The sequence below is a fragment of the Teleopsis dalmanni genome, chromosome 1 (genome assembly GCF_002237135.1).
Source record: "Teleopsis dalmanni isolate 2A chromosome 1, ASM223713v2, whole genome shotgun sequence".
NCBI classification, from domain to species: Eukaryota; Metazoa; Arthropoda; class Insecta; order Diptera; family Diopsidae; genus Teleopsis; species Teleopsis dalmanni.
This window is the reverse complement of record NC_051846.1, coordinates 154,304,351-154,315,033: the sequence shown is the minus strand read 5'-3', so window position 1 is coordinate 154,315,033 and position 10,683 is coordinate 154,304,351. Positions and strand designations below refer to the sequence as shown.

The following is a 10,683-nucleotide window of genomic DNA, read 5'->3' as shown; positions in this document are numbered from 1 at the left end:
TCTAAAAGTAATCCTCGTATCTATGAGAACACCCAGGTACCGTAGAGATGACTTTGAAAGACACATATATTAATTCGTATATGTTAATTGCTTCATTAAATTTTTATTGTCCACAAACACCAACGAAGTATTGTATAAATGCAAGACTTGGCAAGAAGTTTGAACTAGATATCAGTAACAGTACTACCAACTTAAAAAACAGAGTTGCCAGAATTCAGAAGTCTGCAAATTTTAAATAAAAATTTCATTTTGTCAAAGTTGTATATAAAGACATTAAATACATAAAAGTGTTAAAAGTTTAATAACTATATATAAGATTTAAAACATATTTTGTCTAGTTTTTTTATGTCTTAGACATAGATTTCGTTTTGTAAGCAATTTCTTTTATTTTTGTTCACTTCCTTTTGTACTCAACAAAGTTTCATAACGAATTCAATACGCAACTTCATATAAAGATGAAAAATTTAAGTTGCTACTGATTTATTATATCTTCTCTCCTGTGACGTAATGTAATCATGTAAGAAATATAACATTTCTTTATGAAATATTTTTCAACAAAAAATAAATTGATTATGCATGAAGTAATTTAATAAAGCCTTACGTACGTGAATGAGCAGAATATCCTAGTAAAGTCCTTTAGGAAAATATACGCAAAAGTAATTGAATTAAAATTGTCGGTAAGAATCGTCAATTTTTATTTTACGCATTTCTAAAATTTTTGTATATGATAAATGTATACTTTTCATAAGATAATTTAGTTTGTGATCATATTTAAATATATATTGCTAAACTGTATTAACGAATATTGGTGAATAATGTGTCTTTTAATTTTTAACGTTATCATAATGAATAATTATTAAACAATATTTCAAATTTTTTTTTTTACAAAGAATATTTGCATTAATATATCAATAAAAAATAGTTTTAATGTTGACCTTTCTTAATTTTAAATTATAATTATTGATATTAAGTTACACTTACAAAGTAAGCAGTGAAAAAATACTATTAGACGCGAAATGAAGAATATTAAGTTTAATGGCATCTAACCAGATATTTAAGAGCATAAAATACATGATAGTTGTTGGAATTAAGAATAATTATATATTAATATTTTTCCTCAATGTTGCATTTAAAATATCTTTAAAACTTCTTCGTATTTGCATTCACTGAACATACTTTTGTTTAAATTTTATCAAGACAATATACAATTTTAAAGCAAATAATTAATGCAAATCAAAATCAGAAATTTAAAACGTTTTTATAATTACTAAAATAAGTCTTTTGTATGTACATATTTGAAACATTCAGTTCTAGGTCAGTGTATTTCAGTTTAAAACATATTGCGGACTGGGAACATATTTAATGTGCTTTACTATGATAAGTGAAATAATTAATGTGTTTTGAAATGTTCGTTACTAACGTATTCATTCGTAGAAAATAATATCAGTAATTTACAGGTGGTTAAAAAACTCTGTTTCAGACTTATTAATATAATCAATGAATACAACTGCTCTAGAATTCTCAGTGTAGCCTGCCTTTTCTTAGTTTATATATAGCAAGTATATTCCGCAGTAATGAGCAGTATAGCCTGCAATAATTTATTACTTTTTCATTTATTTCTTATTCGTAATTATCTTTTTCTTTTAGTTAAATATTTTAATTCAATTTTTTTTTCTGTGAATAAATAATTTCTAATTTTAAATTTGATGTACTATAACAAGAAATCGATTTCAAATGGAAAAGGCAATAATAGTGAGAAAATTTTATGTACAACTATTAATATTATATGTGAAATATATTATAATATATATGTTTAAATATATATATATATGTAAATATATATACATATATATATATATATATATTCAATTATCTTTGTTCTTTGAAAACATTTATTTTTTTATTGTCTATATGTAATTTTTAATAGCTAAATATCGAGTCTTGTCCAAATACAGAATAGCGTATTAACGCACTAAACCAGCGGTATACAAAAACTACGTTCCTCAAATTTGGAAGTTTGTTCATTTCTTTTTATTAATAAATGAACTACATATATCCTTAATATTAAATATTATATTAAAATGAAATTGTCTAATTATTATTACAATATATGACGTTTTCTTTTCTAAGCAAATCACAAAAGAACACAGGCTTATTTCAAAAATAACATATGAAACAACAACACTGCTCGCTTATTTAGTACAACCTTTTTGAAACCGCTTAACTAATAAGCAGCTCAAATTACATGGTTGCCAAGACTACAAACTCGTCTATTGTGAACGATTTTTGGAAGTACATATGAAATTTCCAGTTCACTGTCAACGAATGATTTCGTTAATTATTCGTATTTCGTGTCGACATTGTTTGTAACAAATACGTTTTTTTTTTATTTATTATTTTACTGTTAAAAGGCATGAAAATTATATTTTATATACAATTATGTAAAAAAAATATTCTCATCAATAATTTCCAAAAATTATTATTCATTTTCGAAATTTTAACTTCAAATTTTATTACGCGTTTTGCATATGTAAGCCTAACATATTTTCCGTTTTGTCCAGAGTTGCCATCGAAAGTAGTGCTTATTTTATTTGTTCTTTTGCGATTTGCTTACAAAAGAAAAGGCCTATTATTATTATTATTTTTTAACACGAAGCTAAACATATTTAGTAATAAATAAATATAATATTACAATATTTAATATATAATTAATATATTAATTATATTAAGTCATTTTAAACTAAACTAAATTAAATAAAATTTATTTAAATGCACAAAATAATATAATATAACTTAATATTATTATAATATCCTTTAAAAAAAAGAAACTGTTAACAGCTCCCCCTTCATTAAAAATTATTTCACATTAAAAACTAAAAAACGAAAATGACATTAAAAAAGACATAAAAATATTTGCTGCTGTCAACATTTTTATTTGAAAAAAAACTCATTGTTTAAACGTTGTCATTTGCAGGTTTCCTCTCATGGGATGTATCCGATTGTCATGTCGATTTGGAAGAGGAACTCAATACAATTACACAACAAGCACCCGAGGGAGAGGAAGCTCGTTATGGTAAGTGAAAATAAATCTTAACACGTTTCACACTTTTTAGATTTTTTCTTTTTGATTTAATTCCTGTTGCAATGATGTATGAAGAGAAACGCTTTAAGCTAAAATAAAGATTATTAAAAGTTGAAATATTGTGGGAAAAATATTTCAAAGTTAATCAAAGATACGTGATATCATAATTTAACTAAACTCGTACTTTTACTTATCGAACATGAATGGGTAATTTTTATTTAATAGTGAAAAAAAATTTAAATACTATATATAAATTAAAATTTACTGAACGATGATTATTAACTGGAAGATATTAATCATGTTATCTATAGGTGTATTCTTTTGACATAAATGTTTCAATAAAACACGTATCGCTTAAAAATTAGTCCACTTTCCTGAAACTGCTTAAAAAACAAGACATTCGCATTACAATGGTGCTAAATCTTAAAACTGATCTATTGTGAATGAGTTTTGGACGAAAATGGAAAATTCCAGTCAATTGACAGACGAGTTTGTTTATTATTTATGAATGTTGCGAGTGTTTAGAGTAAATTGAAATATTTTGAATAAGTTAGATTTTTTAATAATTGTAATTTTAGTAATTGTGAAGAAGTCATTGGTTAATTATTTATTAAGAAATTGTTAATTTATGTTCCTTAAAAAATGCAATATATGAATAAATACAAACCACAATCGTTATAATAAAAGCAAAAAATTTGTAAAACAGTTGTATGAAAAATAAACAGTGTCAAATATTGCTAATTCAGCATTATCTAGTGATGTTAGAAGTTTGAAAATTATATAAACGAATTTATTGACAATCTCGTATTACCTTCTGAAAAGCTGGACCTATCAAGAATTCCAAATATTTGGTCAAGTGTCGTTCTTGTATTCTCCTTATTTCACTATTTTTCTCCGTTATCATAGATAAACATGTATTTATCAATTACAAATTTGTTTAAATTTTTTTTACTTCTCATATGTTTACTGATTTAAACAGTGATGCCAAGTTTTTCTTAAGCAACCATAAGTTGTTCTATTGGAGCACTCATGTCAAAAGAATACATCTTATGAAAGCAGAAATTATGACAAAAAACGCTTACAAACATAATTACAATTTTATGAAATGCAAGATACTATTGATAGAGTTCCATTTTTCCCAATTTTCCAAGATTTATTAGAAAGCTTGTGGTAAACAGGTTACAGTGCACCATTTAGCAGTTACCGTCTGTCCGATCATCAGAAGAATAACAGTTAAGAAATTTTTGCAGATAAAATACATTGACAATATTACAAATGAGATGAGTTAGCACGTCCTATGTTTCATATCATCAACTATTAGTTTATATCTAGGTCTGGAATCAATCTACATTACCTGTTACAATTATATAGAACGAACCTCCAATTTTTAAATTTTTGAAAAATATGTTGAGGAAAATCCACATGATAGCTAATATTCGGGATACAGCAATGGCATTTAAGCAATAAAATAATTAATAATTATTATATTTGTCAATTTTGAATCTTCATTAGTTATAGATTTCGGTTATCCTGTGTAAAGTTTACATTACCACACAAATATATCCTATTTGAAATTTTCGAAAGCACTTCGAGACAATCACAAGCGATGGTACATTCTCTCCATATGCTCTGTAGCACTCGTCAAATATTCTGCTGCCTTAAAATGATGCCAAAATCAGTAAAGAATGGAAAACAGAATTTCTTGTTATAATGGCAATGCTATTTGTATCGACTCTTTGCTAAAGAGTTTTCAGTATCTTGTTTCCAAACTTCTTATAAAACATTGCAATGCTATGCCAAATCAGATGATGGTTTTGATGATTGTTTAAATTGTCAAAAATTTATTCCACGTTACCAACTAAGCAAAATGTTTTTATTACCTCCGTATGCTTTTATATTGATAGTAACTATTCATTCAAGCTTGTAGGTCATCTACAATATACATATATACTTCTATACCAATAGTTCGCAACCTTTTTTTTTGACCAAACACACTATGATATTGTTTTTAATATGAACCACAAAGTTTAAGAATAAAAACTGTATCATTATTTTAATATGCTATATGCATCTCTGGTAATGTATAATAAATTTTAGAAGTGCATAGGTGCATTATATAGGCTATAAAATAGATGTATTATTATTTGAAATTATTTGTGCTTATTTTCTAATAAGGGTGGTCTCAGTGGACAAATATAAGCTATGTACCAATAACTGTCCGCAGACCACCGGTTAGGAACCACTGTTCTAAGCGGCATGATCTATAGTTCCTATCTGTAGGTACTATCGGTAGACTCTTCGGCGCTGCTATAATTTTTTTTTTATTGTGTTACGAAGATTCACTAAATTTTTTTTCCTATTTGATGGAGGTATTGTGATGATGGTTGTTGATACCATTTAAGAATAATTGTTTATGATATTATTTTTATGTTTTTTTTAATAGTTTATGTTTAAAGTGGAAAACTGGTACATATACTTATTAGTTTATAAATATATCTTCCCCAAGATTTTTAATAAAAACTAAAAATAGGTTTATTGTGAGGTCAAGGCCACTATTGTATATATATATATATATATTATATAGTACAATATAAAATTTAAAATTCATTTTTATTTTAAATATTATTAAATTTTAATTTTTTTTGGTTTTTTTTTTGCTCTGAAACGATGTGTTGAGGTTAAAATATTGAATTCATGTTGGCGTGAAAAATTTCACCAAAACACATGTGCACAAGTGGAGCATATTACTCACACACACACGCATAAAATGCTTTATAAACGCACACACATGCAACGATTTAGCATATGTTAATTTCAATGGTTAGTTGTCGTTTGCTGATGGCGCGGTCATATTTAAAACATAGCAACGACATTTTATGGTTTACAGCACATTTAAGCGGATTTGCTGCTGGGTTGGATGAGCAGCAGGAGGAAGCATGTTTAAAAATTTATTCTTTATTTTTCTGTATTTTTTCTTAAAATTTTATTTTATGTAAAAACATTTTTAATGTACTTGACATGAGTTGCAACTGTCAAGCACGCGTTTTGCTATATTCGCTCCTACATTTTTCCAAGTGTATTAAATTACCTACAAGCTAATAAGCCACTTAAGTCACTTGTTTGCCATTTTGCTCTAATGTGCTGCCACGCTACTCAAAAAATGAAGCACAAACAAAATCCAGAACTTTCGCAAAAGAACTCAAGAGGTGCTTCGTTTTGTGCTTTTTCAAGCAAATAATTTATTCAAATTATGGAGAGCCTATTTAATTAGCACTGCTAAAATATTCACTTTTCACATTCATGTGACCAAAATTCTTTTTAAAATTTATTTATGGAAAATATATAACTTGGGTGTGTGAAATAGTTTAAAAATCTAATTAAAACCAGTTTAAATTGCAATATACGCTCCGACTATTACTTGCAGAAATATACTATAATCCAATGCATCCATTGAATCACTGTAGGCTAAACGAAACTTCATCTATTCTGGGCACCTGAGTGTAGAGTGCATGACTGTCTTATAATTACAACCCTTATTACAAATATATGTATTTATCATTTGTATTTTTGAATAATACATATACATTATGGTGAATATGTATCATTCACCAACGGAGTGTATTTTACATATAAACATATCTATAAATATAAAAGTTTAATAATAGCAATAAACTAATCTCACGACCATTGGAAAACTTGCTTACTTGGTTGACGCATACAAATTTTTGTCTAAAAGTGTTTATCTCCTACCAGTTTTTTTACTCTGGTATTGTTAACACTTGTGGGGTGTATGACACTTAACTAACATTTAGTAAATTTTCTTACTGTTTAAAAAACGATACACTACACCATCCCGTTTTGTGCGATAGGTAGAAAGCACCGAAAATCACAATGTGAGACTTGAACCCACTACAATCACCTTAAAGTTGCGTTCAAAGGATGCAACCCCATTCCAATCAACGGATGCAATCCAATAATGAAGGGCAGAGAAGAGAGTAGGTAGGCTTAGTATTTAGCAAGCTAAATTTATTAAAGCCAGAAAGCACGGTGGTACTTGTTTAGAAAAGGATGTCTTAAAATGTGAAGGGGGTGGAGTTGGCGCAGAATTTGGGAGTGCGTAGCTAGGTGTAAGATCTACGCTCGGGATTATAGTGGGCCTGGTAGTAGAACGGAATGAGTGGCGGATGAACTAGCTTATCTGAAATACAGTGAGTAATGATATGGAGGGGGGGGGGATCGGGGTTAAGCCTTATGGTCTCAAGCAGCACGGTTGGGAGAATGTATACCTGGAGGACGTCTAGAAAATACCGACAATGTGTAAAAGGTCTCCTAGCGTGTGAGAGTAGATACTTGTCTATTTGCGTAACCTTTTCAGAGCTGAAGATGAACGAGTTGTGGAAGTTTTTGCCACATAAGAGAAGCTTGTAGTTCCAATAAAAACAACTACTAAATAAGAACTAGTGTTTTCATGAAATACAAAAGTTTTTTTTTCATCAATCTACAACAAAAATAATTAACTTCGAATTTCCAAATTTGCATGACAGCACTCATTCATTTAGAGTTCTTAGTCAGTGTATTTGTGTAAGGTGTATTGGTCTATTTGTTATTCTACCTGACTTACTTTCTGATGACTCTCTGTGAATTAATCATAAACTGTCTGTTTGTGCGCCTCTCTGTTTGCATATTTATCTGTTTGTCACTATCAATTTATCTATCAAAAAATAATTTGGTAACATCATCATTTTCCGAGTTTAGAGCGTTTTTATGAAACAACTGCTGTTAATGAATTTATGTTCTCCAAATTATTTTAACATATAAATTATGTTGAAATATTACAAACTTGACAATATATGTCGAAAAAAGTTGAAAGTAAATAGTAATTAATTGATTTGTAATAGAGCTATGTATTCGTATGACTGGGGCATTGATACTTCATAAGAGGTGGAAAGCATATTATTTTATTTTGTGATAAACATGATAATTTTCTAATTATTAAAATTGCAAAATAATTAATTTCAAACCCATAAATACTTCCGGTTTATTTTTTAATATTATATATCTCCCATTCATTTGCAAATATCATATTGCGCCATGAATCCTTAATTTTAATTATTGAATATTATTTAATTAAAGTGTCAATTGATAGCACTTAAGCTACAATGCCATAATTATCAACACTTAAACGCAGCCAAGCAAAAGAACAAATTCCATGCAATCGTAATGAATGTGAAGTCCTTTTGAACGTACAATTCTGGGAAAACTATTCAAACGTGTGGGTGTCGTCGGTTTTGTCGAGAAGTATGCTTTTATCTTTTCATTCATATGTTTTAGTGTATGTATGCATGCAAATGTGTTTGTATTTGTAGGTATTTTGGGGTTGAGAATAAGGATATCCTCGGCTTTCACAAATTCGTTCATAAATTGAAAATGAAAATGAGAAAAACATGAAAGTGGCATACGTACGTGTGCTGATAAGTGATAATAATTGACAGATGTCATAAGGATTTTCAAGGATTTTTCGGTTGGCTTGTTAAATTGACATTAAACAGTAAAATGGTGTACAATTTTACATAATAATAAAGATAAAAATAATTTTTTCTGACATTAATTCAAGTTTTGTGCTTATAAATAGTCATTTCAACCATTTATAATATTTATTTCGCTAGAATATAAAGTTCAAGGTTTATATTTTTGGTTTCAATTGTATTTAATTAAATTAGTGGTTTTTTTTGTAATAATTTCAATTCCCACTACTAAATAAAATGTAGCTTAATAGGAATAAAAATATGTTCAATGTTTCATGTTTTATGTTTTTGTATAATAACTTGATAACAATAAAGTATTCAACATGTTATAATTAAAATAAAACTATATGAATATTACATTAAATGTTTTTAGCATGTCGTTAAATATTTAAATATTTTTACCAAATAAATTTATATAAACATATGTATATCAAAGTGAAAAATGAGTGGAGAGTATTATTTTTTCTTTTATGAAAATGATTTATTAGGCTTAAAAATGAAAATATAAAAATAGGTTAAAAAAAAAAATATAAACTATAAAACACACTCACTTTAAAATAAATACATTGAACAATTTAATGGTGGACTGACATTTCTTTTGTTTCCGCCTTCAATCGCAGAATCCTCGTCAGCAGCAATCAGTGGCGTAACTACAGGGAAGCAACTGGAAGCAACGCTTTCGGGCCCCCGAATTTAGGGGGCCCCACTATAAATTTTTGTATTCATTGTATTTATTTTTAATAAATTCTCAAAAGTGGGACGAAACGTTTTTTGTTGGATTAACTTCATATTGCATTTTATAAAAGATACGTAAATTTTAAATTTAAAGTACATAATATGTATGTACTTCAAATAAAATATTAAACCTATTTATAAAATAAAAAAGTTTTTCTAAGAAAAATATGTGTCTTAATCGAGAGACTTATATGGAAGCTATATCTAGATTTAAACCTATTTGAAAATAATTTTGTACGTTGTCTTTTGCAAATATCAGTACTGTATACACCAAATTCCATTTGAATACCTTTATTAAAAACGGAGAAACCTCATATCTGATTGTTAAGTTTATATCACAGATACAAGAAATAGACGTCCAATTTCAATCAAACCAAATGGCTCCCGAAAAGTATGTGTGTAAAGTTTCGTTCGAAGAGTTCAAAAGCTGAGAGAGTAGTTTGAACTGAAAAAGTATATATATATTGTACTGATATATACTTAATGATATTTCCGACGTTTCCTTTAAAGCGTTACGAAAATCTTGACAAACCTTATATATCCTTTTCACATTTTTTCGTGTAAAGAGTATAAAAAGAGGGGCCCCTTAGTATGTTGGTAGGGGCCCCTTAGTTAGAATTTGCTTACAGGCCTAAAAAATGTAGTTACGCCACTGGCAGCAATGTCAGTTATTTTATTTAATTTATGCTACTTTTCTTTTTTTGGCAGCACTGAACATGCCCTTTCGTTACTGATTTTTGCATATTCATTATTCATGCATCAAAAGTCGACAATAAAATTGTTTCTCCAGCAACAAGCAAAACTGAAGAACGTTTTAATTCAATTTTTCGTTAAAAATGCTTTAAAATAAAAAAAACACTTCAAAGATGTGAATTTGCATGAAAAACGGCTCAAGTGTTTGCTTTTAAGAACTCACCTCAGAAAAATTTTTCCTCTTAAGATTTTCCATTTTATCACCTAGTGAAAAGTTTTATTTGGTAAGAGAAGTAAAAAAATTTAAGTTCATGAAACAGACATGAAGTATTTAAAAGTAAATAAAAAAAACATTAATTTTAATTTCTTATTTTATTTAAATTTTTTTTGCTGCAAACGGTTTTCAGTATTTAATGAAAGTTTAATTCTCAAATAAAAAAATAAGTAATTAAAATAATTTACATTATAAATGTTTAATAAATTTGCATAGCTTCTTTGCACCCAAAAAAGGCGCTTTACATATAGTAAGTTAAAAAATATGCATAACAGATGTCTTTGAAACAAAATAGCTTTGAAACAAAAATAGGCAAGCTCAAAGATTAACTTTCAATTCGTTGAACTTGTGTTTCCAAACAAAGCTGTAGTTTA

General features: G+C 27.7%; 1 protein-coding gene across 1 annotated transcript in view; it reads left to right on the top strand.

Moving 5' to 3' along the window:
• Positions 1-2,974: 2,974 nt before the first annotated feature.
• LOC119669437 (microtubule-associated protein futsch-like) overlaps positions 2,975-10,683 on the top strand; it is a 32,286-nt gene continuing 24,577 nt past the window's right edge. Inside the window, exon 1 of the mRNA XM_038079328.1 lies at positions 2,975-3,073. The gene's annotated coding sequence lies outside the window, so the exon portion shown is untranslated. The remainder of the gene's footprint in view (positions 3,074-10,683) is intronic.